We start from the raw sequence: 6,000 nt of genomic DNA, 5'->3' as shown, positions 1-6,000 counted from the left end.
GGGATCAAAATAACGAGTTTTGGATTTAATCAGGATTTAATCGGCGCACGAAACGCTAATTAACGAATTAATTGAATAGCCTAGTTTTAAGCTTCATAAAATTATGAAAAAATATATTTAAGCTTAAATAATTATTATAAGTCTAATTTTTCAATTTTGGATTTTTATATTAAGGTTTGGTTTAATTCGGGATTAAAACGCATTAATATGTTATATTTAAAGATTAATTTAAAAGTCATCGATTTAAGCTAAATAAAAATATGAGAAAATTCATGTAGGACTTAAATAATTATTTGAGACATATTAGAGTCAATGAATTAAGAAAATATCAAAAACGAGAAATTTTACGTCTAGGGATAAAACTGTCATTTTACACCTAGAAATTAGTAAACGTCATGGCAGTGTCCTGAAGGCTGTTTTATATGCTAACATGATTATTTTAAATGTTTATGGATGCTTTTATGATTTCATATGCCAAAATGTTATTTTAAAATGATTATGGAATTTTATACGTTTATGGAATTTTACGTCAAAATGTTTATTTTAAATGTTTATGATTTAAAATGTTAAAATGTTCATTTTAAATGTCTATGGATTTTTATGATGAAACGATAACGTTAAAAGACATATTGCATGCTTGGTTTAAAATGAAAAATGTTATATGCATGATTTTTGTTAAGTAATGATAACATGTTGAAGGATGTGAAGGGATTGTGACTAACACGATGATATGTTGGAGATATCGTGAGGGTGATGGTCCCAGTGAGAGCCCGACGATCGTATTTTCTTGGATACAGATATGTATATGTATATGATGATATGTTAATACGTAAGGCCAAGGCCCAGTTGACGGGTGAGAGTGTTGCTGGTGTCTCCGCCGCCCAGTACTGTGGTTAAATGTAGATGGATCCATCGCCCAACACGTATATGAAAGTCACAATCAACGATCTGAATTCAACAAACACGAACATGAATATGAATATGAATATGAATATGATGATATGAATACGTTGATATGAATATGGATACGAATATGAATATGTTTAAGTTTATATGAAAATGTGTATGAAAATGTTTATGCATAAGATTATGAAAACGTTTTTATGAAAATGTTTTATGCATCATGAAAATATTTACGAAAATGTTATGTTTTAAGTTTATGCATCTTCATGAAAATGATATTTTAAATACAAATATTTTTCACTGTTATATGTTAAGTGTATTACGTATTACTTGTTATCAAGGATATGACGTGTCGAGTCTTTAGACTCACTATGTGTGATTGATGCAGGTGATTATGATAATAATGATTATGGAGGTCTTGATGGTTGATCTGACTGGACTGAAGGTGCACATAACCCGAGGACCGACGCTAGTTTTCCGCACTAGTTATGATTTATGATTTCAAATTATGTTAAAAATATTTTACGACTTTTTATTTATGTTTTGAGAGGTTTTTGAGAGATTATAGTATGGGCTGTATTTCTCAAATATATAGTTGGTTGTTTTATTTTAAAATGATGTCCAAAATATTTTGTGTAATTTTTGGTGGTTCGGCCGATGCTATGGGAGGTTAAAAAAAAATTAGCATGTTTTAAGAAAACGAATAAGCATACGTTTCACATGGGATCTTTTTCGATGAGATATTCACATTTTAAATCTTCATCAAGATGTCGCCGCAAAAATATTATAGCTTTTGCTTTTTCTTGTGATGAAGATATACCATTTTCTTTAATGGTCTCGCTTAGACCCAATGACTCAAGATGCATTTCTACATCAAGGGTCCATGACATATAATTTTTTCCCGTAATATCAAGAACAATGAATTCGAGCTTTGCCAAGTTTGTCATGGTGGTACTTTCTTCTGTTTTGGAGATTGGAAAAATATGGAGGACTTTTAGAGCTTCGTGCTGATAAAGTGTTGTGAAAAGTAAAAATTTATGATAAAAAGTAAAAATCTCAAACTCTCAAAATTATCAAACTACACACTTTATAATATTTTTCTCTCAACTCAATTGTGATTTTCTTCACAAATGAAAGATCTATTTATAGAAAAAATCTTTACAAATAATCCAATAATAAATTCATCATTACCTACATCATCACTCACTAATTTTCAATATTTATAACTCTTATTTTCAACATTCAAATATTCAACATTCAAATATTCAATACACACATTTTAAATATTATTTTTCAACAATCATGACATATGTGGAGCCTCTTTTTTTTTAAAAAAATCCAAATATCACTAAATCGGAGGAATGGTTCGAGGATTGTTATAGTTTTGAAAAGTTTCATAATTTGTCATAGTTTGATAAAAAAAATCGTAATATATTTTTTAAAAAAATAGAAATGGTCGAGATCTGAATTTTAAAAAAAAAAATCGTGAGGAAGAATCAAAATCCGATTTTTTTTAAAAAATAATAACTTGTGAGGATCACAATCAAGATGCACATTCCAGACATACTAAATTCAAAATTTACACCAAATCATGTGTCGATTTAAAAAGTTTCGTTATTGTTCTTTTCAATAAAGAAACAAAAATTCTATTTTCGATCGAGAAACAATACTAGAAAAGAACAAAAGAAAACGTGAAGAGCGCAAATTACAAATGAATAAAGCAAATATGTAAAACATACACGACGATAAAATAGTAGAAACAACGATGAAAAGAATACAAAATCACGAACGAATATCACAAAGATATGACATATATATAAATGAAAATTTCTAAAGAAATTGTGTACAAGAATTTGTAAATATCGTTTCTTGATTTGTCGATCGATCTTGCATATATAGAAGAAAACAGGAAGTGGTAGCCGCATCATCAACAACATTAGATTGAACGTTTCTTCATGCAGTTATGTTGTTGTGCCCTCGTCACTGCTTACGGTGTGGAGAAAATTACAATTTTAGTTCTATAAGTTGAATTGTTTTGACTTTTAGTTTTGTAAGTTGTCAAAACTTGTACAATAACTTAGATTTTTTTTTTGTTTTGGTCATTTTACCTGAAATCACTAAATCCACTAGATTATTTGACATCGGTATTCTCCTATTAAGCTCATGTGACAAGAATAAAACTTATATTATATACATTAATATAAAAATAGAGAAAAATGATTAAAAAATTTGGGAGGAAGAATCAAGATCTGACAGATAAATCTAGAATCTAAAAAAAAAGAAGTAAGTGATACAAATTATTATAAACAAATAACACAAGACGAGCAACAATACAATGAAAACTATATATCCATCAAGGGAAACTCACCAACGAAGGGTCGTTTGCGTTTGATTTCTTCATCACGACGCTTGATGTCAGTTTTAGCACTCATGACTGCTCCCATTAAATCAGAAAAATTGGTGGGTTTATATACTGCTAAGGCCGACTGGTCTGCTATAATGGTTGGGACATAAGTTCCGAGATCAATAAATTTTGAAGTATACTCTATCACTGTCATATCTACAGTTTGCTGAAAGTCTTCAAATTCACTTAGCTTTTGCAAACAAAATTATGTAAGGTAATATTGCTTCAAAAATTTTCTTCGTAATATTTGCCATGCATACATAAAAAATATTAAAAGATGATCGATAACCGAGAGTTAGTTGATCCATACGAACCATATATGTATCCATGTCCAAAACCAAGGTTAATGCAGGGATGTAAATGTCATATTACAAAAATTTCCAATATTTTATATGTCTTCGATCTTCAGAACTCCTTCTGAAGATCAGCCCCACTGTCTTCAAATCTTGATCTCCCCTAAATGTAATATTTAAATTAAATATCTATGGCACATTGGGATACAAATTCAGGGGGTGAGAATAGATTATAAATTAGGTCAACTTTTAATTATCCAATAATTAAAAATACAACACACAAAATATCATAACATACATCTTGCAAATTGATCATGAGCTCTCGATCATCTTTATAACATATAATATCAAATATTATATTAATTCGATGATATCGCTTATTATCTACAAATCATGTATCTCGTAAATTATCACTAACCGTCATAATTATCAAGTTAAACAAACACTTGTATTTAACAACAATAATTAAATTTTTTATAAAAGACTTTTTACCATAAATAATTCAAATCATATTTTAATTATTTATTTTGTAAGAAAATAATTTTATCAAAAATTTATTCCAAAGGCAAATTCGTCTATATCTTCATAAAACATCAATTTAGCCACGAATTTTTCGTAAATTTAGAAAACGGCTCGGGGACTCCCGGAAAAGAGTCACAATCAGGAAGGACTGCCCGAGATGTCGGGCGAGACTATCTCGGGCAGCCTGCCCGAGCCTTGCCCGGTTCCGGCAGCCCACGGGCCGTCCTGCCCGCCCCCTTAAATTATTTTTCTTAAAATCAAGGGCAGGCTTTGTGATACGTATGCGCTTCCCGAAACTTTTCCGGGCAGCGTCACATCAAATTTTTTTTGTTGTTTTCAAAACTTAATTTGAGGGGCGGTGTTTTCCTGAAAATTTTTTACACAGTTAGAAATTATAAACTCAACACGATTTTAATATTAAAACATACGATGAGAATAGACTGACTTTGATATCACTGTTGGGGCACATTTTTCTCGAACACAAGACGCAACAGAAGTTTAAAATTTTTACGTTTCGACATTCGAAACGGTCCTTGGGCGTTGTATGTTTAAAAACATGCATTGGGTATATAAATTTTATACATGCGCGTATATTACGCTTGGATTCCAAACTATTATGAGTTTAAAGTGGAGATAATCCTTCTAATAAATTCCTACGAACATAACTCGCTTTTGATCGTCCAATTGGTCTATGATCGGAAACTATTTTTCTCGCTTGGATTGCACTAGAAATCGCAAGCGATTTGTGCGTTGATACTATAGCCTCCGAATTTCCAAAATTCGAATGACGGCTGCAGCGATGACGACGCGTCGTCAGAAGAACAAAGAGAAGCAAAATTTTCTTTTAAAAAATCCAAGTGGCCGAGAGCTTTTTCAAGGGAAGGGAAGGATTGTTGTAAGTTTTGTGTGCAAGAATTTCAATACATTTTATGACCCCTCATGGCGTATATATAGAGCGCTGATCCTGATCTCATCAGCAGTCCCTCTCCCACAAGGACTTTTAGTCCTTCTCCCAATAGAACTCTATATTTCATTATATTAAAACTTCCATATTATTAATATATATAATGTATTTATCAACATTTTATAATACATGATATATTAATACCATATATACACAAAATTTATATCATCATATAAAATGTGTGTGTGTGTGTGTGTATATATATATATATATATATTAATGTATATAATATATACACATGCACTTTTAATACATGTATAGGTATATTAATTAAATTAAATAATCCATTATTGAATTTATGTAATTAACTCATTAGTTAATATAATTCTAGACACCTCTAGAACATTTATGGGAATTTTTACATGTTAGTAGTCACCACTACTAGCACAATCATTTAATCAGTAAATTCTCAATTCACTTAATAAATGATTCTGAACCTATTATAATCCCGATAGAAGATCCGAGAGCGCTGATGTATCAATTTACAAGTCTTGTTCATAAAATGAAAAAAGAAAATTTCGAAGATCAAAATTTTCATTTATCATATTGGGCAGTAACTGCATATTCAGTGAATTCCTTCACAAAGTACTGCATGCTAGTACGTATTGCCCCTACATTATCCCGAGTCAAACGACTAATGATGTACAACCATAACCACAAACTATTCTACTCAATAAGAGAAAACCGCTTGGACAGTCCGAGAGAGGGTTGTTTAGCGCATCATAATATGATCATCTATCTGTATGAATGGACATCTCCGAGCCCTTGCCAATGAAACATGACGTTTACATCACAGATACTAGTCTCAAGCTCAAGCGATATTTATCCTTATTTTAGGCGGCTGATTCGACTAGGAACCTATTTAGAATATACGATACACTTTTTAATGGGTTTTATGATCTTACGTTGAGTGG

The sequence above is a fragment of the Primulina tabacum genome, chromosome 15 (assembly GCF_025594145.1).
Source record: "Primulina tabacum isolate GXHZ01 chromosome 15, ASM2559414v2, whole genome shotgun sequence".
Lineage (NCBI taxonomy): Eukaryota > Viridiplantae > Streptophyta > Magnoliopsida > Lamiales > Gesneriaceae > Primulina > Primulina tabacum.
Note: the sequence above shows the minus strand (reverse complement) of the source record.